Source organism: Coptis chinensis, chromosome 8 (genome assembly GCF_015680905.1).
Source record: "Coptis chinensis isolate HL-2020 chromosome 8, ASM1568090v1, whole genome shotgun sequence".
NCBI classification, from domain to species: domain Eukaryota; kingdom Viridiplantae; phylum Streptophyta; class Magnoliopsida; order Ranunculales; family Ranunculaceae; genus Coptis; species Coptis chinensis.
In genome coordinates, this window is record NC_141463.1 from 35,916,621 (window position 1) to 35,937,239 (window position 20,619).

Below are 20,619 nucleotides of genomic sequence, written 5' to 3' on the forward strand. Positions count from 1 at the left end.
GAAGTTTATAAGTGACCAGTTGGGATTCATGATCGGAGAAGAAAGAAAGTTTGGAGTTTTGGTTAAACCCTAATAGGAGATCAAATGGTTCAGTATACAGGGAAAAGGTAGCGGAAGAGATAATGAGGGTTCTCTTACCAGATCCTTTATATATAGATAAGATGGACGGTTACGATTAGCCCAAACATTGCATCTTTTCGGGATAGAACTGCCATCATTACCTTTTTCGGGAAACGGCGTGTCTGTTCGAGCCATCTTTTCAGAAGCATTAATTAGTTGAGCCCATAAGCAGTTTCGATAACTGTTTAAGAAAAAGATTCTCGCGCCCAAAAGTAGTGTCGCTTCAAGCGCCCACGTGCTAGATGGCACGAGAGGGGGCATCTGTAGGGGGATTTCCCGTCACTAACTATATGGCACGTGGGAGGAAAATGACCCAGGACTATAGATGTCCAGAATGAGACGAGAGCTATCGGATCAGTTCTATGAATAAGTGATCTCGCGTTTATCACAAGTTTTTAGTAAGCACGTGCCAGGCATGTGATTAATCGCCTCTAAGCATAACAGTTCTCCAAGTCGTTAGGAACTGATATGGACAGTTCATGAACAGAAGGAAACTGAAGAGGGCGATCTTTGATGATAAGGAAGGAATCGTAATGACATATCTTCAAGAGTTAACTTTTAGATATAATCTTTCCATATACGATGGGATATTATGATCAACAAGAAAACCTACATCTAATAAGATATGGTCTAGATTCAGACTTTCATAAGGAGAGGATTCCTAATAGGAAGGCAGAGTCCGAAGATGGAAGGGAACTCATAAGCGGTGAGGTTAAGCCTAACCTTATGACTCTCAAAACTTTTCCTATATAAACCATAGGAATTAACTCTTAAGAACTATGCAAAATAGGGTTTGATTCTTCTAAATAAATAAGGAGATACGTAGGCAGCCGCCAGGTGGTTCAACCCTGAACTCTAAATCATCTCATCCCTTCTCTGTCAAAAAGAGGTTCCGAATCACAAGGCACAGAGTAAGATCAGGGGATACTCAGAAATTCCCCTACATTGCGGATGGTGATGTTCAAGTTCAATTAATCAATCAATCAATTACTTTCAAATATACTTAGATTGGAAAAGACTGTCACTATGAGTTCATGTTGATCAATTCGTAAGGCTGTTAGTAAAAACTGACATTATTCTCGCGAACAATTTTAATGTTGCACAAAATGGTTATTGAAATGATATAATGATCAAATGGTTGCCAATAGTGCGGTGAAGAAAACAAAAACTTGATGAATATTTTCTCACACTTGAGGGTAAGAACCCCATGGTACTAATATTCATTATTTTTTAAAGTTTTTTTTGAGCAACTTTTGGTCAACTGTCAAACTGGTGAAAATCGGGTCAGACTTGTCCAAATCGGGTTGAACAGGACCGAACCTGGTGGCAAACAGGTAAGGGGCACCCCGACCTTCCTTCTTAGTGTGCACCGAATCAGTTTTAAAAAGAACAGATCTTTAATAATCGGAAAGAATCTTTGACAATTCAAATAGTTTTGTCCTTTAGCAAATCAACCGTTTCTAATTAAACAAAACTTCCTATTTACGTACAAGCTTTCCCAAGCAATCATCAGGCGGTGTAATATCACACAATATATAAACACAGAAAGAGAGAGCCATGCCTTAACCGAAGTCCAGCAAGCCGAAGCTCGAGGAGTGCCCACCAGCGTGGTAAGCAAATCTTTTGCCATTTTTATTTTTGTCTTTTTTCCAAATTAAACTATTCCAATGACATGCGACTTCACTAAATATAAATCAAGCTCGTGCCGCAGCCCATATAAATACGATTGGAAATAAGAACGCGTACCTGCTTGCAAACGAGAAAGAACAGGAGATGGTGCCGATCAAAGTGCCACACAATCTAAACCATGCCATGCTGCGTGCTATGGTAATGCGTTTTTTTTTTTTTTTTGAACTGATACTTATTCTTTGTTGGAAATGGAATCTCACTTACCTTGTTCACCAATGGCAGCCTTGCTCTCACTCTTGTAATCTGATGTCTTGGAAACCTATGGAACTTGGGAGAAACTTCTTTGGCCAAGGTTAGACAATTTATTTCTTTCTACACATTATAATGGAGTGAAATATACAATATATATGCATGAAAACAATGCAACTATGTTAGCGTGAATAGTTTTTTTTTTTTTTTTTAGAAAAAGTTAGAGGTTAAGGGTACCTCAACCTTTATAGATCATGGCCTCAAATACAAAGTACCTTTACAGTCCATCTCCACTATTGTAGCTAGTTTTTGGTCCAGAGGAGGACTATAAATTACAAAATTGTCAATTTGTGACTTACATACCCTAGCCATGTAATCCGCTACCTGATTACATTCCTTAAAGACATGATCCACTCTGAATACATCAAACATACTACATGTCCTAGCAATAGCAACAGCTACATTTAAGCAATACCATGGTGGTTGCTCAGATTTTCTCATGATGCAAACCACTCGTAAGAAATCAAATCGTGCATATAGCCTCCTGATGCCAAGTTCTACTGTGAGCCTCAACCCTTCTGCCATTGCTTTTAATTCTTAAAACAGGACTGAGTTGTGCTTTGAGCTCCCACAGTATGCCATAATCATATCCCCATGATTTGTTCTTATAGAGCCACCATATCCATTAGAAGAGGAAGTCACTGAACCATTTGTATTCAACACACAAATACCATCTTGTTCCTTTTCCCACCGACACCATCTATAAACTCTTGTGACAAATTCCACATCAATATCTAACGCTTCAGTAATACCTCTTGCTTCAGAAGAGTCATTGGTCTTTTCCAGGACTTGCTATAAATACAACTTCATAGAATTGAAGAGTTTGGAACTAACCTCTTCATGACTTTTACTCCCATTCTTTTTTAGTCTGTAATTTCTCAGTCCATATGGCATGTACTGTAGCACATATCAAAGTTTTCCAAATCTCAAATTTAACTCAATTGGTTCTACATTGCCTGAAGATATAGTACCACTCATTGTGAGAGTCCTGAACACCTCCTTCCATCCCCATAGCTCTCTTTACAGCCATCCATACTTGTTTAGAAAACACACAATAAAAAAACAAGTGTTTTGAATTTTCTGAGGATAAGTTGCAAAAACAACACTTGGAATCATGTAGAACTTTTTTCTGAATAAGCCTATCCCGAGTGGGTATGCAATTCGAGAACAGTTGCCACATAGTGAAGAAATGTTTTGGGATACAAAACTTTCCCCACACTACTCTCCACCATTTAACTTGAGGCCTCACTTGTCTAAGGACAGAGTATGATGATTTTACCGTGAACAGACCAGACGGACTTAGAGTCCAAACTACTTTGTCTTTTTCCAACTTAGTGAAAATTTCTGTTTGGAGGATGTACTTCTTTATGTTGCTATCTGGCATGGAAACTATACAGTCTGCCCATCTTCCACTACTTATGATCTATGAGACTTTAGCATCAGGTGCCAAGTCGAAGGAGGACCTAGCCAAAGGAATCAAGAACAAAGGCTTACTAGTGCACCAAGGGTCGTGCCAAAAGAAAGTATCGGCACCATTAGAAATGATATATCTAACAAATTTCCTAGCAGTGCTTCTGTGTCTCAGGATGCTTCTCCAGACCCAAGAAATATCATTGGGAATCTTCATAGTCTAGAACATCTACCCCCTTATGTGATATTCCCAAGTCCACCTTACCCATAGAGATTCATCATTATTTGCAATCCTAAAAACAAGTCCACAGTAAGAGGCTCTATTCCATGTCCTTGGGTCAACAATCCCTAGTCCACCTTGATCTTTTGCAAGTCTGAGAACCTCATGATTGTTATGGTGCATTTTCTTTTTCATACCTGGTCCTGCCCAAAGAAATTTGTTATAGATTTTTGCTACTTTATCAAAAACAGTTTTTGGAAGCACAAAAGTTCTTGACCAATAGCCTTGAAAAGAAGAAAGGACAGATTTTATAATCTCCAGTCTACCAGCTCTCGAGAGAGTTCTATTCTTCCAATTAGAAATTTTGCCTATGAGCTTTTCAACAAGTGGAAGACATTCTTTAATTCCAAGCCTACTAGCAGTAAGTGGTAAACCCAGATATGCAATTGGGGGATGAATAACCTCAATACCGAGAACTGCCGCCAACTCAGAAGCTTCATTTTCACTGAGACTACTTGCAAGAAGAGTAGTCTTTGTATTGCTAAAGGTAAGACTAGTTAGAGAGGAGAATGAAGCTACAGCTTCCTTGATGGCCACTATAGAATCCATTTCCCCTTTGCAGAAGAGGAGAACATCATCTGCGAAGCATAAGTGGGAGATGCCCAACTTCTTACACTTAGAATGAGCAGCAATGGCTTTGGAAATGGCTTAGAATTTCCATAACCATAACAAAAAGGTAAGGCGATAGCGGGTCGCCTTGTCTTAAGCCCCTTTTACCTTCAAAGTAGCCTTCAGAGTGTCCATTAACAAGGACGGAGAACTGGGGAAAAGAATAACACATATAGATCCAATCAATGAATTTTCTTGGGATTATGAACCTCTGAAGAATAAGCAAAAGAGACTGCCAAGAAACCGAATCATATGCCTTCGTTACATCCAATTTAATAGCACATCTTTTTAAACCTCTTTTTCTAGTATAGCCACTGATAAACTCATGAGCAAGCAACAAATTATCTTGTATATCTCTTCCAGGGACAAAGACTGACTGAGACCTAGAATTAATGGAGGAAATGCAGTTCTTTAACCTTTTGGTTATCACTTTTACAATACATTTATAAATAATATTACAGCAAGCAATCGGTCGAAACTCATCTACCCTAGATGGAGAAATGCACTTAGGAATCAGACTAAGCAGGGCAGAGTTAGTGCCTTTGTGGATATTGAAAGAATTAAGAGAAAATTTAATAGCTCGAGTGAAGTCATTACCCACTATGTCCCATGATTTTTTGAAGAATTTAGCATTAAAGCCATCTGGTCCAGGGACTCTTGTTATCTGCTATGGAAAACAAAGCTTCCTTTATTTCTAAGTCTGAGATATCAGCTTCAAGAGCTTGCACACTAGAAGCATCAATAACCGTGACATCAATAGTCTCCAGAACTTGGCTACTACAAACTGCATCTGATTTAGTACCAAGTAAGGATTTGTAGTAGCCTACAAAAGCTGCAGCCACCTGATCCTGCCCTTCTCTTCCGGTACCATCCAACTCGTTGATAGCCCATATAGCCCTTCTATTTTTCTTCTCCTTTATAGAATTGTGGAAGTAAGCATTGCATTTATCTCCATAAATATACCAGTCACAATTAGATCTATGTTTCAAATCCTCTTCCTCCATTTTGAGCCATTTACATAGCTCATTTTTGACACTTCTCTCACTGACAAGCAGAGCTTGGTCTGTAGGATTACTTTGAAGTAGCATCTGTACCTCATTTAGCTGGGTTTTGAGTTTCGCAATAGTACCACTCATATTGGAGAAAAGGGATTTACTCCAACTCTTGAGAGTACATTTCAAGTTTTTCAACTTTTTAAACAACATGAATGGTGGACTTCCTTGAGGAAGCAGATTCCAACAAGAAGAGAGCGTTTGTTTAAAGTTTGGGTGGAGAAGCCAAAAATTGCAGAACCTGAAAGGTGGGCTATGCTTTGCCACTTCATAAAAACTCAAAAAAACTGGAGTGTGATCAAAGATGCCTTGTGTAGCAAATTCCACTGAAGTATTGAGCTTTAAATCAGTCCAGGCCACATTAATTAGACATCTATCAATTTTTGAAAACTTGCCATCGAAGTTAGTCCAAGAATACTGACATCCAGAGAAAGCATGATCATACAACCCTGCTTCTATGAGGCAATTCGAAAAGGTGTAGTCTCTCTCGGGTGAACAGGGGCACACCCTATTCGCTCATGGGAGTATAACACATTATTGAAGTCCCTCATAACTGTCCAAGGCCCTTGAATAGTTTTCTAAATGTTCACCAAATCATTCCAAAGAACCAGCCTTTCTCTTCTACTATTACTAGCATAACACACGGTGAGATGAAAACAATGAGATGTGGGTAGAAAACTGACAAAGCAGTGAAGAAACTGAGAGCTTTCCTCCACTTTGGTAACAGTCATCAAATTGCTATCCCATCCAATCCATATCCTACCAGAAGGGCCGCTTGCATACGTATGCAAAGACTTCCAAGAAGGCCAACAAACTGCACTAATAGTATCAAACTTATCAGCTCTAACTTTAGTCTCCAGTAGACACAAACAAGAGATTTTATTTGTGATCCTATAAGAACGAAGGCTCTTGGCCTTGGTCACATTATTCATACCTCTTACATTCCATGCTACTATCTTAATCATCTATAACTATTTTTTTTGTTCACGGACCCAAGTGGTCTGCCTCTAGGTCTTTTCCCTTGCACTTGTTGCGTCTGGCTATTCTTTGACTTCCCCTTTGCTGTCAGAGGCAAATCATGGATATATTCATCTCCATTTGAAATTCTAAGCGGGGCAACATCCAAAAACAATTCAGGCTCATTTTCAGACAAGTCATCCTCAATGGTTTCCTCTCCTTGAACTAGCTCAGAGAAGACCTCTCCCGTTTCATTGAACTACTGCAATTCTTTCTTAGGCACTGTATTGTCTATAATCTCTTCTATACCATTACTCTGTTCTTCAACCTCAACAAGGTCAGTGCAATTCTCTAGGGCTGAGAATGCATTCTCCATAGTTAAGACTAAATTTTCTTGGGGTTCAGACCTTATAGGCCTTAAGTTGCTTGGAGAGGAACGAAGGGGAGTTAGAAATCCATTTTGAAAAGGAAGAGACGGCCTCAGAAGCCCAGCACCCTGTCTGCTAACTAAAACTGGAAAGTTGCCTGCCAAAGAGGATTCACCCCTTTCACTTGTTGTACATCCTTGAGATCTATGAATCACTATCTGATTTCTAGTTTCTATTCCACCATTTAGAGTTCCTTCCACTGGTACTACCTGGGTGCTAGTTTCATCTCTTTCTAGTATTTGCTGGCTTCTTGGAACCCAAACTTGTGCAGGTCTGGTTGGACACTTAGAGAGGACATGCCCAAATCTATTACAGTGAGAGCAAGCTTGAGGCTTCCATGGATATTCAACACCAATAACCACATGTCTTCCATGTATCTTAATCTTTATACTTGAAGGATAATCAAACACAACAGGAATTACAGCACAAACTCTAGCAAAATTTAATCGTTGCTTTTTCGCAGTGGCTTCATCCATGCAAAGGGGAATACCAATCAAACTAGTAATATAAGAAAGACCATTTAAGGTCCAGAGCTCCTGTGGAACTTTAGAGAGTTTAATCCAGTCGGGAATAGAATCGACTCAAGTCCTTAACGTTGAGAAATCAACAGTCCACGGTCGAATCACAAAGATTTCAGAACAGTGGTAGTTGAAGATCTCGAAGGATTGCGAAACAAAGAACTCCAAGAGAAAGAAGGAATTTGATTTGCCATAGTAATCAAGAAGAGCTAAGATTTGAGCTTTCTTGTTTAATGGTAAAAAGGAAAAGTTACCAAAAAAGGAACGGAATAGACCAGAGAAGAGATAAGGGAGAGCAAACTTCTCTCTAACGTAGCAAAATAGGAAAGAAAAAGGAGCACACGATAAGGAGTTTCTTAATCTAAGTGACACCCAGTCGCCACATAATGGAGCCCATTAAAGTGTGAATAGTTAGAAAGATTGTAGTGTATGCATGCTAAAACCATGGTTTAGTTTGGATATTATTGCTTCAGAATTTTCTATGTATTTATAATGTCATCCTAGATTTTTCTTCATAATCCATCCGAAATAAAAACCAAATTTTTGAAAACAAATCATTTTTTTTTTTTTGGAAATTCATTTTGAAAACAATAGAAAACAAAACATTTTTTTATCCACATAATAAGATATACCACAAATGATTGAATAACAAGTGAGGGTGGGGGAATGAGTTATCGACAAGAAGATGAGCATGAGGACAACCATCAAACTTGGATAATTAGATGACATTCTTTTCCTTTTGATTGCTTCATCAAACTTGGCACCTAAAAACGTTTTTGAATTAAAGATGACAAATTCTTTTCCCTTTGATAATTACTTGAATTATTCACCTTCACAAAGCATCGAATGACACCTAAAATTATTCCTTAATTATTTTTTAATAAAAACATTTGTATTATTTTTCATGAGCATAAAGCATAAGACCAAATTTCGAATTTTAAAGGAGTTTTAAAACAATTTTTTCCACGTTTTATTGGACCGAATATTTAAAAGTATTATTATTGAAAAATCAATCTTAGGCTTAATAATTGACGTAGTGAATCCTCCAATGCCTTCCATTTTTTTTTCAATTTTTTTCTTTTTTCTTTTTTCTTTTTTCATATATATATATATATTTATTTATTTTTTCTCGGGACATAGTGGACTTAGAGATCAAGAGCAGACTTTCGTGAGAATGTAATGTAGGCTTAGATGATGGGCATAGAAAGAGAGGATAGGATTTTTTTTTTTTTGTAGAACTTGTCATATGAAAGGGGATAAACAATTGAAATGATGGTAGTGAGATGATCATATGGACCCCAAATTTCGAATGAAACTGCCCCTTGTTTAGGTTTTCCATTTTTGGACCAGTGTCAATTATTTTGTATAACTCTAAGCATTTTGAGTTCTTACAGGGTTTTGATTTTTTGATTTTTTTGCCCCTTGCACTAGGATTTTTTTCAACACCTTCTTGGGATAAATAACATGGGGGTGATTGTTTCGTGATTAAAGATGGATGGAATGATGCCCCTGGAATATGACAAGTTCTATAAAAATAGGTATGGGTAATCTATGGGTAAGCGAAAGATTTATTAGGATTCTTTTAGTAATTTGATTAGGCTTCAACGCTCAGAGGGGATCAAGGTTATATCAATCTTCACATAATGTGGTTAATCGGTGGTGCCAAGGTTGATTATCTTTGTCTCCACAATGACTGACGTCTGTCTATCCTCATATTTTTCATGACAAAGAATGGACTCAGCAGCTTCATTGTCCATTTCTTCATCATTGTCGGGGGAGAGGGGATCATAATAACCTCACAAGTCATTCAATAATCTTGCACTAAGGCAAATGGGTAAATTATATTTTGTGGATTTGAATTTTTTTTTGATTTTTTTGTATTTTTTTGTATTTTTTATTTTTTTTGGGTTTTTTGAAATATCAAGATTTTTTTGGTTTTTGGAAATATTTGATTTTTTTTTGGATTTTTGAAATATTTGATTTTTTTTTTTTTGGATTTTTGAAATATTTGAAATATAACTATATACAAAAAGGAGTTAGAACAAAAAGTCTCATGGCCTTTGAGCCCTATCAGATTCATCCGATGGCTCAACCAGAGCAATATGATGGCTGGGGATTGGATCATTAATGACTTGTGTTCCCCAATCATCATAGTCTTCATCAATGAATGGATCCTTATCAGAATATAAGGTCTCTAAAAACCTTTCCCAAATCTCATATTGCGTCTGGGAGTCAGAAAGTGGCATGTTCTCAACATCTACTAGAACTGGGTCAACAATAGATTCCATATTCAACAGATCATCCAAATCAAGTATGGTCTGAGGGTCCCATTGAACATGATAAGGTGTGACAGTTTTGTCTCCTGGGTCAAATCCTAACCCTGGCGAACTGGCCAAAGTAAAAGATGGAGTATAGTCCATACCTGATGAGGAGGATGTCGATCCAACCTTATTATAATCCAACTAAACTGTCTAGCCTCATGATCCAACCTAAGTTGGTGATATCCTGAATATGAATTAATATATGGTTCTGAAGCAGTAATTTATGAGTTTGGATCTGGGTCATCATCTTCACCCCAAAACATGTTGGAATCAATAATAGCATCAATCTCTGCCCCTAGATCAGGTAGAGCCAATCCAAGAAAATTCACCGTGGCACTAGAATCGATAAACAATTCTGACAGTCCTTCCACAATTTCCTCAATATAGCCTAGCCCTTTTCGATCATCTTGACTAGGAATCTGCAGCGGTTCTAAAATGCCGTCTTGGTTTTTCCCCAATCCAAGTCTTGGAAAATAGTTCTTCTCACGGAACAACTAAGTCGTCTTAGGATTTCCATTGCAAAATGGGGTACGGAGCTTCTCCTTGTCTGGTGCTCTAAACTCCACAATCCCTAGTGGTTCTTCAGTGTAGTTATAATTTCCTTCAATCATTGGTATTACCTTATGCTCTTCTAAAGAGTCCAGATCCTCCAAATCACCAGTGATGCAAATAATCTTCCCTTGCCATACAAACTTGAGCTTTCTATGAAGTGTAGATGGAATTGAGTGCGCCTTGTGTAGCCATGGTCTGCCCAAAAGGAAATTGTAATTAGCCTCGATGTCCATTGCCAAGAACATGACTTTAAATGTGACTGGTCTGATTTGGATGTTAGTTGTGAGCTTGCCAAGGACTTCTCTTCTCCGATTTTCAAACCCATGACTACTCTGGCTGTATCCTTAGTAAAAGTGAAATCTTCTGGCATGATTCCAATGGCTTTAATAGAATTGACCGGGTAGATATTCAAACCGGATCTGTTGTCAATCAGTACAAATAGATACGTATGGCCGTTGCAATGCACCATAATAGTCAATGTTTTCATGTGAGTTATTCCATCTGCTGTCAGATCATCATCAGAAAATATTATAGAGTTTGTCTTCCTGAGGGAAGCGACTGTACGCGCCAAATCGTCCGGCTAGATAGAAGTTGGAACATGAGCTTGGTTCAAGGCTTGAAAAACTGCTTACCTATGTTGGGGTGATGCCATGAGTAAACCCCATATGAAAATGTTGGACTTGGTTTTCTTCAATTGTTAGATTACTTCATTACCATCCTACTTCTCTGGTTTAGTAGATGTGGTCGGGTTAGGCTGTTGGGCCAAAACCTGATCCTTCTGTAAGTGTGGTGGCTTGTATATCCTTCCTCCTTTGGTCAAACCGTGAGTCTCAACACATTCCTCTATCAAACTAGGTTCTAATTGCTTGAACTGATATAGTGAGATTACTGAGTCATCTTCACTTTTCTCAGGCTCAATCAACTTCTCCTCTAGAACCTCCTTGGTATTGTGACTCTTGGTTGGCACAAACTGGACCTTGGGGATTGTGATAGGATTTGGGATCACCTGTTGCTGAGTTAGATTCTAGTGAATCATTGGTCCTTGAGGTTTTGACCCAACTTGTGATGCTGCGGATTGAGATATATTTAAAGGATCTACCCATTTTGTAGCGGGCCTCTGCATCATAAAGGAGTCCAAGTGCTCTCTAGTCAGTTTAAATGGCGTCACCACCTCATTTAGTTCGATGCCCATAGGTTTTGTTTGCCCCATGCATTCTCTTAACTGCATCATGAAGATTGACTGGCTTTGTGGTGCTAACATTGGACTCTTGCTTGATAGGAGTAATGAAAGAGGCTGGATCTTTAGTCTTGACCGGCTCTAATGTGTGAACTCCCCCATTATAGTATGTCAATGGATTTGTTGTCACTCAGAGTACCAAGATGTGAAACATCAATTCTTCCCGATTCAATAAAATTCTGGATCGTATGTTTAAGAGCACCACACTTCTCTGTAGGATGTCCTGGAGATTGATGGAAATCACAGTGTTTTGAATTACCATACCAGTATGGAATCGGGTTTGGTGGAGGCCTAGGCTGCAATGGTGTAACTAGGCCTTGCTGGATCAAAGCCTTGAGAACGATATACAATGGGTACGGTAGCTCTGCAAACTGCCTCTATGGCTTGGGGAACCCTCTATTTTTTTATCCTTGTTGTCTTGGAGGATATGCAATCTGATTGGAAGAAGGATTGTTTGCCACCTTCGATTGAATTTATATTTGTATATGTGGCTGAGGTTAAACTTGTGCAGCAACTACATTGGCTTCTTTGTTGTTCACCATTACAGTGGGATGCTTATTCTTTTGTGGGTTAGATCCCTTAGATGTTGAGCTGAGGGGAGAAATATTGCCAGATGATAACCCATCTTCAATTTGTGATCTAACTGCAACTAAGGCTTGATATGTCGGATGATAACTAGCACTGAGCCTAGTCGCATACTCTTGATTCAAGATCTTCATAACCATCCTGATCTACTCCTGCTCTGTGGGCCTATCAATGATTTTGGCTGCTTTTGTCTTCCATATTGTAATGTACTCAGTAAAACTCTCATTTAGACCTTGCTTCAAAGCTTCAAGTTGCATTCGGTCCATTTGGATATCAGTGTTGTACGAGAAGTGAGCTATAAAAGTATTTACCAGTTCAGGCCAAGTCTTGATTTTTTATGTCTCAGTATTCATCCACCAAGTAAGGGTTGCACCCTTAAAACTCCTCTGGAACAGTTGAACCATTAGTTCTGGCCCAATTCCCATAAGTTTTAGATAACTTGCATACATATAAATGTGGGCCTTTGGACAACTGGTTCCCTCATATCGCTCTATCTTTGGAAATTCGAATCCATGTGGTACTCTGATATATGGATATGGACATAGATTATCAAGGTCCAAGTCTTCACCTTTCATCTTGATCATTGCTTCTTTCAATTTCTTAATCTTTTCCATTACGGGGTCAACCTGTGGTTGGATTGGGTTTTGCACTTGGTATTGGGGTTCATATAAAATAGTGGTTATAGAGTTTGTGGAAAATAGGTTGGGGTTTAGACATGAATGGGTTAGACATCATGGTTGTAGTAGGATAATGGTTTAGACTTTGGAAAGTTTGATGAGTTAAAGGTTAAGGCATGTAGGTTGGGTTATCCTGAGGAAAAAATTGGGATGGAGTATAGGTTGGCATTGGAACATGCAATTGGGTTGATCTATGTATAGCATGTGGAGTGGGTAATGAGGTTGGTAGAATGGTAAGGTTGGGACTAACCATGGGGGGTAGTGTGATCCTTGGTTGTTGGGGTTGACCCAGACTTGGAGTTATTGCAAACTTTGACATCATTTTGAGAAACATCTTTTCCATCGCTTTCTCCATCAATTCCTCTTGACTGGTAGGGGCTGATGATTCACCAGAGTCCAACTCAAGCGCAGGTCCTAGTGGAGAACTTCTTTGTGGCATAGACATCTGTGATGAAGATAAAGGTGGCAGAGATAACGCTTGAGAATAACCGCTTGGTAGATTCTCTATTTCAAATAGCGAGTTAATGGTTGCACGAGATAACCTTAACCCTGACCTTCTGTTCCAACTAGCTTCTGGATAAGCCTTCTTCTTTCTTATCTTAACTGAACACCTCAAAAGAAAATGTAAGTCTGACTATCTAGGGAACTCCTTAGCAGAGTCACCAAAAAACCTGTATGCACAAAAATGTGTACCTAGGTCTATGCAATTGATTTTATAGTCTCCACTAACTTTATTAAAGAAAAGTTGAGTAAAACCTATGTGAAGGACTAGCCCTCGAAACTAGATGATTATTGGGTTTGGGAGTCGAGGTATGATGTGGGAAGGTGTTAGGCACCCACACTCGCCTGGTAAAACCAACCTAACTTCTATTGATGTTGCGGTTGTGAAGATAGGTGAATAAAGAAAGCTTGAACTTTAACTACCAAGTTGGATGATCTTCACTAAATTATTTAAAAGCTAATAACTATATACTATAATACGACTAAAAAATAATTCCAATATGTAATGGTAAATGAAGAGAAAAGAGAGATATCATCTTGTTTGGAATGTTGCCTCATACTTGATTATAGATTGATTGATTGATTGTTGATGAATGATGATGATGAACTTGATTTTGAATTGACAATTTTGATGATTGAAATAGGTGATTTGGGAGAAGAAACAACTTTCGATGAAATAGAGCTTCTACTTATGATTGAACTAGGAGAAAAAATAGCTAAAAATGAAGAACTAGAAAGAAAGATGAAGAACACTAAAGAAAAGAAGACTACTAAGCTATTAGCTCTGAATAACTAGCTGAAGATCCTTAGCTCAGAATAACTTGTTCCAGATGGTAATATGTTTGGGTGTGAATTCTAATATGGTAATGAGTTTGATCCAACGGCTGAGTATTGATTAAGAAAAATCCAATGGCTTGATATCTTTCTTGATGCACCTCATAAATCTGGCCCTTGATTCAAGAGGTGGAAAGAGAGTTGCTATCTTGGCCCTTGATTTCTTGGTTTTATAGATGGATTAGGGCAAAAAATGAAACCCTAGACGTCCTCAATATTCCCATAATCTTGAGTTTCCAAACATGGCTCCAAAATGACATATTTTCTAGAATATTCTTGATTGTAGAGATCAAATCAAACAAATAAGGAAGGTTATCTAGGGCTTTGGAGGCTTGAGAATAGTCTAGAAACCCTAATGAAAAGGTTCCAACACGAGCTAGATCCACAGCCCATGAGCACATGTCCAAATCAAACCAAAAAGGCTCGTTTTGACTATTTTCTTAACACTACAAATTTCCTTTGACTGGGTAAAAATTAGGCAAACTCTTCTTCACAAAAATTGTTCACTAATCCATTAGGAAGGCCCATGAACTCTGAAAAATACCCTTGGGTCGAAATCTTACTCTACAAATATATTGCACTGAACAACGCGCACAACGGGCTAAAACGGGATAGGGCAAGATTAGGGTTTTTGAAATCCAAAAGGAACCTAAGAAAGCTTGTACTCATTCCGAAGGATTTTTCAAGGGGAATTCAAATATGAAACAATACTATCCAAACAAAGAGTGGAAAATTTTGAAATTTGGGCTCCAAAAGGTTAGAGGGGCATTTTGGTCATTTTCAGCTCGAAAATTAAAAAGTAACGAAACTTCAGCCATAGCTAGAACATGATGAGGAGAGTCTAAAGATACTAATAGAAGATGAATAAAAAGAAGTTTGATGTAGAAATAAAGTCTCTAGAATGCAAATCACCTTATATGATCAAATTTAATTTAAGGCAAAATCATGAATGAGTTATGCATGGGGTGCAAAAATGGGGTGTCTACACCAACTTCTAGAAGTACGCAACTCCATTTTTCTAAGGGCGGTTTGAGAATCAGTTATGTGTTATTAAGGGTCGCCCATGTCACCATACACTTTCTGTCTCAGCTTAAACCATATAGATACCAATTGTCCCGTGCTCACCAACATATGATCACGTCTACCATCAAATACATTCAGAGAAGGGCATGGTAACTACAATAATCAAAATAGAGCATTAGTTCCCATTCCATTTTTAATCAGAACTACCAAAATCCACCAAAGAGACCTAGTTCCACCACCCACTAGTGTCCAATCAGCTAAACCATTTCATTATGTCTTCTTGCTAAAGAAAAACCCCTAACACACACATAATGAAGCCACAAACCGACCATTTGGATTGGGTTCAATAAAGAGCCGACACGAAAGTTTCCTGAGATTACATGTTATGATTTATTTTCAAAAGCTTAGCGTTTAAAAATCACGGTTTTTTAGTACGAGTATCTTAAAATATCTCTCTATTGTTTTCAAAACTAGAGGATATAAAAATAAAAATTATACACCCCGGAGTAACCAAAATGATACCGGATCAACATACAATTTTATCTTCTTGTCAAAAACTCTTTATGATTAGAGATACCTTTAGATTGGGAAAAACATTTACTCTTCAAAAAAAAAAAACAAACCACACACATTTCATATGTGTTTGTATAGATAGTTGTTTATATATTTTTTATTTCTTCACTTGTTAGTGTAATAATAATCATGTATGCATGTTAGATCTTCTGTATTTCATATGTTTTCAAAAATACAAAAACCCAAAAAGATTTCATAGTAGAATAAATATCCATAGTATAATAAACCATGTATTTCTCGTTCTATATCGGACAACCCACGCCCCAACCTTATTTGGGGGTGGCGTATTTTCATCATGAAGAACATAATATAGGTGTATCATCATTTTTGTTTATGTTTCTATGGTAATCTCTTTCCTTATCTCTTCATATTTTGAGGACAAAGTATACTTCTATTTGGGGGTGGTATAGTAACATTTTGCAAAAACTATGCATTTTATATATATTAGATATAATAGTATATTTCTTCCTTTCTAAATTTTTTTTCGAAAAAACCCAAAAATATTTTTTCGTTTAGTATTAAAAAGTCTTGTTTCCTTTTTCTAGGATGAATAAAAAGTTTAGAAGTCTCATTATAGCAATAGAGTAAGGACTTGTTCTTCGTACTTAGACTAATATACGTACAATAGTATCTACATCTTTTCATGAATGGCATGTATCAACATTTATTTGTATATAGCAGTGAGTTTCTGAAGCCAAGGTTAGAACAATTAAGTTCCATACCCTGTGAGAATCTAGCCAAAAGCCCCATCTGAATGATTATTGAGTGATGACACAAAGGATGTCTAGATAGAAAGACCACACGTCCACTTGCTTGATCACCATGTCATATCCTATAAGAGAATTTAGGCCTTTTTTGGATCGATATAGCCAAATAAACTTTAAAAACCTAAAAAAATAGTTTTCCTCTAGTTACCCCTCTTGAGCCTTCACCCTTTCTAAAAACCTTTTTATTCTTCACAAAAATTCTTAACCCGTTACAACCCATAATAAAAAACTTACCCAGCTGATGAGTTGAGAACTGGATAGATATCATAAAAAAGAGAAGAGAAGACATTGTACAAAAATAGAACAATTATTTACTTCAAAAAGAAAAGAAAAGAAAGACCCATCAAAAACCAAAACTCCAAAAAAATCAAAGGAGTAAAAAAAATCGAATCTCCCAAAAGTTCAAAATCAAAAGGAGAAGATACCAAAAGCAAAAAGAATCAAAAGCAAAGTTAGAACTCCCAAAATTTAAAATCATATTGAGTCACCAAGCCAAAGGGCTAAAAGAATGTATCACAATTTGGAAGCAAAAGAACAAAACGAGGTTCTTCTCTGTTTACAAGTATCTTGAAGACCCAATTTCTCAACTTATCAGATTTTGTTTTCCCCTTCCTTTTTCTTTCTAAACCATCACTCTAGTCCCGTAACTCTTAATAAAATACCTCCAGCTTGACTAGGAATAGGATGGTGTGATAGTAAGTGGCAAGCGTGATCAATCGACCCCGGTTTCTTTGTACATCATTTGAGTATGTGAGGAATATAAGTGCCCGCTACACTTGAGAGAACGAACCTTGAGTGAATCTATCAGAGAGTTGTGATTGCAACACACTCTTGTGAGATCCCACCTTAAGAAAGCTTCCAAAAGCCTAGGAAACAACTCTGCTTTTGCATTTCATTGCTCATGTTTTGCATATTTATCTTTAGATGATTAAATTACTGTATATATGTTATTCTAAGTTCAAAGGAGCTTGTCCTTATTCACTGCTAATGAGATGTATGAACTTTTGAGAATAAATAAGGAAACAAGACCCTTTGTACTAAATAGAAAAAGTTTGTAAGTACCTTCACTAGAAAACTCTCACAAGGCTTAAAGCTTGTCCACTAGGGAATTCCTAGTGGTTTAAGGCCTTGTTTCATATGGTAAATGGAATCGCACTCTGCGAAATGAGATTAGTATAACTTATAATAAGTCACTCATTTGTGATCTTAGTTTTTTCTCTCATCCTTGCTTGAGGACAAGCAAGATGCTATTTGGGGGTGGTGATCAACTCTTAAATGTGCATTTTATTACCCTTATATTGCTACATTACAATCCCTCTTATGCTTAACAAAAAGACAACTCATAGCTTTTATTGCCTTTTTCAGGTTAAGGAGTATTTCAGACCACTTATCATAAAAGCTATGTCTTAGCACCAAAAGGAGCCTTAATCATGCTTATTATGAAGGCCAGTAGCTGCAATGGAAAAGTACTGAAAAAGTCAAAGTCAACCAGTCAAAGTCAAAGTCAAAAGTAAAAGACTTCAAATCAGAAGACGAGAGATGGAGGCCCTTATCTCTAAATATGATGATTTTCTCCCTAAACCTATCTTGGTCAAGAAGAAACCAGAAAGCAAAAGCAAAAGTGAAGTGTGAGGTGTCTAGTTTGTAATGGAGAAGGGCAAATCTGTAAAAGGCAAAAATAGGGGTATATAAGCTAAAAGCAAGGGAGAGAGAAACCATCTATTATCTTAGGATACAAACCATTTGGTTTGTTTAATTTCTTGTCTAGTTTTTCAATTCATGTTTTTACTTTCTTATTGTTTTATTTTATTTCAATCAATTTGTTATTTACTTGTTCTTATTTCAATCTTATTTACTTGTTCTTGTTTCAAGTTTTAACCTTCAATCTTGCTTACTTGTTCTTGTTTCAAGTTTTAACCTTCAATCTTGTTTACTTGTTCTTGTTTCAAGTTTTAATCAATTTTTACTTCCATGTTTTCAAGTCATTTCAATACAACAACTAATGCTTTCAATGTTTTCATTAGCTTAGAACCATTCTAATCCATACAAGAGTCTACCTTTCTTCTTCGCATCTCCCTCATTCAAACTCTAAACAATTTAGGATAAACCTCACTCTTAAACAAACTTTTTGAAGTATACTCACCACTATCTAAAACTTCACTCACCATGCAATTTTGTTTAAGCTTGAATCATATAGATGCCATCTGTCCCTTGATCACTTCAACCAAAAGAAGTGCGTTCTTTCAATGTACTAAATGCACCATGGAGACAAATCCAAAATTCACATGGACGAACATTCCACAAACCAACCACCTCCAGGTTTCAATAACCCACCAAATATATTTAGACAAGGACAAAGACAATGTACCTATAACAATCAGACCAGAGCATTAGTTCTATCCCAGTTTAACTAGAACTACCAAAACCCACCTATCAACAACCAAAGAGACCTAGTTCCCATTACACCATCAACTAGTGTCTAAATAGATAAGCCCACCGAAATAATGCTATCTGTCATGCAACAACAAACCTAAATCCTAGCATCCATGCAACAATCTCTTGACTTGTTAGCCCAAGACAAAACCCAAAAGGTGTGTTCCCAGGTCAAGCAGTACCAAACCTTAAACAAACAAACACAGCCTTTGAAGCAACAAGTGAAGTGAACGAAGCTGGAGCGTTAAATTTTTTCTTAATCATCCCATCTACAAGGATTAAATCCTCTTTTCCATGATATATTCCTTCCCCATTCCATTTCACCTTTTTCTTTATAGGAATACATCAATAAGGTAACCGGACCACTCCACTCAGAGTGTGTGGTTGTAAGTGTTGGAGCCTTAGTCCACGTATATCTCACATATTCTTTGTAAAACACATTTTACTCGTCGTTTGAATAAGTGTGAACTTGTGGAGCAAGTATACATTTTTTTCTTTCTTTATTTTACACTTCTTTTTCAAAAACAATTGTTTTATTTGTTCTTTTAATGCAAGATTCTCGATACATCAATAGTCGTGTGATTTTTTTCAAAAACAAAATGGGAAATGGATTTTACATAGACCAACCCCTAGAACAACGCAATCTAGGGGCGGTTTGAGATCAGTTTTGCTTACTAAAGGTTGCCTATATCACCGAGCTATTCGCCCGGGTAAGGACATTCCATGTCTTGCGGTAAATTCCCCAACTCGCATAGCTGAAGCTCTGCCTGTCTAGATTGGGTTTGCCACAGAGTTGACACAAAAGTTGTCTAAGATTATCTATTATGGTTTGTTTTCTAGAAAGAAAATTAGAGTTTAGAATCACAACTATTAAGTACGAGTTTCATAAAACATCTCTCCATAATTTTCAAAACTAGAGGATATAAAAATGAAAATTATACGCTCATAGTAACCAAAATGATACTGGATTCATGTATAATTTTATCTTCTTGTCAAAACCTCTATATGGTTAGAGATATCTTTTGCATGAGAAAATCATATATATATATAAAGACGAGGAGTCTCCAAACGAGAATTAAACAAATAGAGTAACCCAACGTGATATTATTCTCTGTTTAATTCTATCTTTTGCCTCCACCTCTCTATTTGTCTCAAGAATCTGACGTTAAAAGACTCAAACTTGTACAAAATTTTCAAAAAATTTCCCTCTCTTCTCAAAATCTTTCTCTTTTCTCAATCTCTCTCTTTATAAAAACTTCCAAAAATGTCTTCTGTTAAGAACAAAAACCCTCCACCTAGCAAGACTAGATGGGTAAGTTTCAATGATCGTGTGCAAGCACTTCCTAGAGAACTGCAGCTGAAAATATGGACGCATATACCGAAAATCATTCATAGTTTAGGTAAGAGTTCATACGCACGTAAGAGACAAGCTATGAGAGAAGGCTAGTGCTCGAACTGTCAAGCACCAACTTGCCCCGGTCTTCAACCTCATAGTGAAAATTCAGTTTTCAATGTTTTCATGTGTCAGCCACCTACTCATCGAGCACAGCTGCGGAGAGTAATTCAACCATCTGATTGGGATTGACTCAAGTTTAAAAAACTTCTAAGTCTTGGGAATCTGACTTAAAATGACCCACCTTTTTAAAAAATTAGTACTTATTAAAAAACCCAAAAAAATTAATTAAAATTTTCCTTCTTTCATTTGTATATATTTCCCTACAGTTCTTTTTCGTTTCTTTTCCTCACCTGTTTTTTATCTACCATTGGATGTGAGTGTACCCTATATATTTGTGTGGCATTTTCG

At 37.1% G+C, this 20,619-nt stretch overlaps 1 long non-coding RNA gene across 4 annotated transcripts; it reads left to right on the forward strand.

The window, feature by feature from the left end:
• The first annotated feature begins 1,576 nt into the window (after nt 1-1,576).
• On the forward strand, nt 1,577-18,267 carry LOC147481310 (uncharacterized). 4 transcript variants are annotated; one of them, XR_015205377.1, is made up of 4 exons: nt 1,577-1,730; nt 1,832-1,947; nt 2,032-2,101; nt 17,748-18,267. It is a non-coding gene; the product is annotated as an uncharacterized LOC147481310 (long non-coding RNA). The 4 variants fall into 4 exon arrangements; XR_015205375.1 differs by lacking the exon at nt 17,748-18,267 and adding an exon at nt 13,830-14,238; XR_015205376.1 differs by having other exon boundaries at nt 1,613-1,730; nt 1,820-1,947.
• The last annotated feature ends 2,352 nt before the right edge of the window (nt 18,268-20,619 follow it).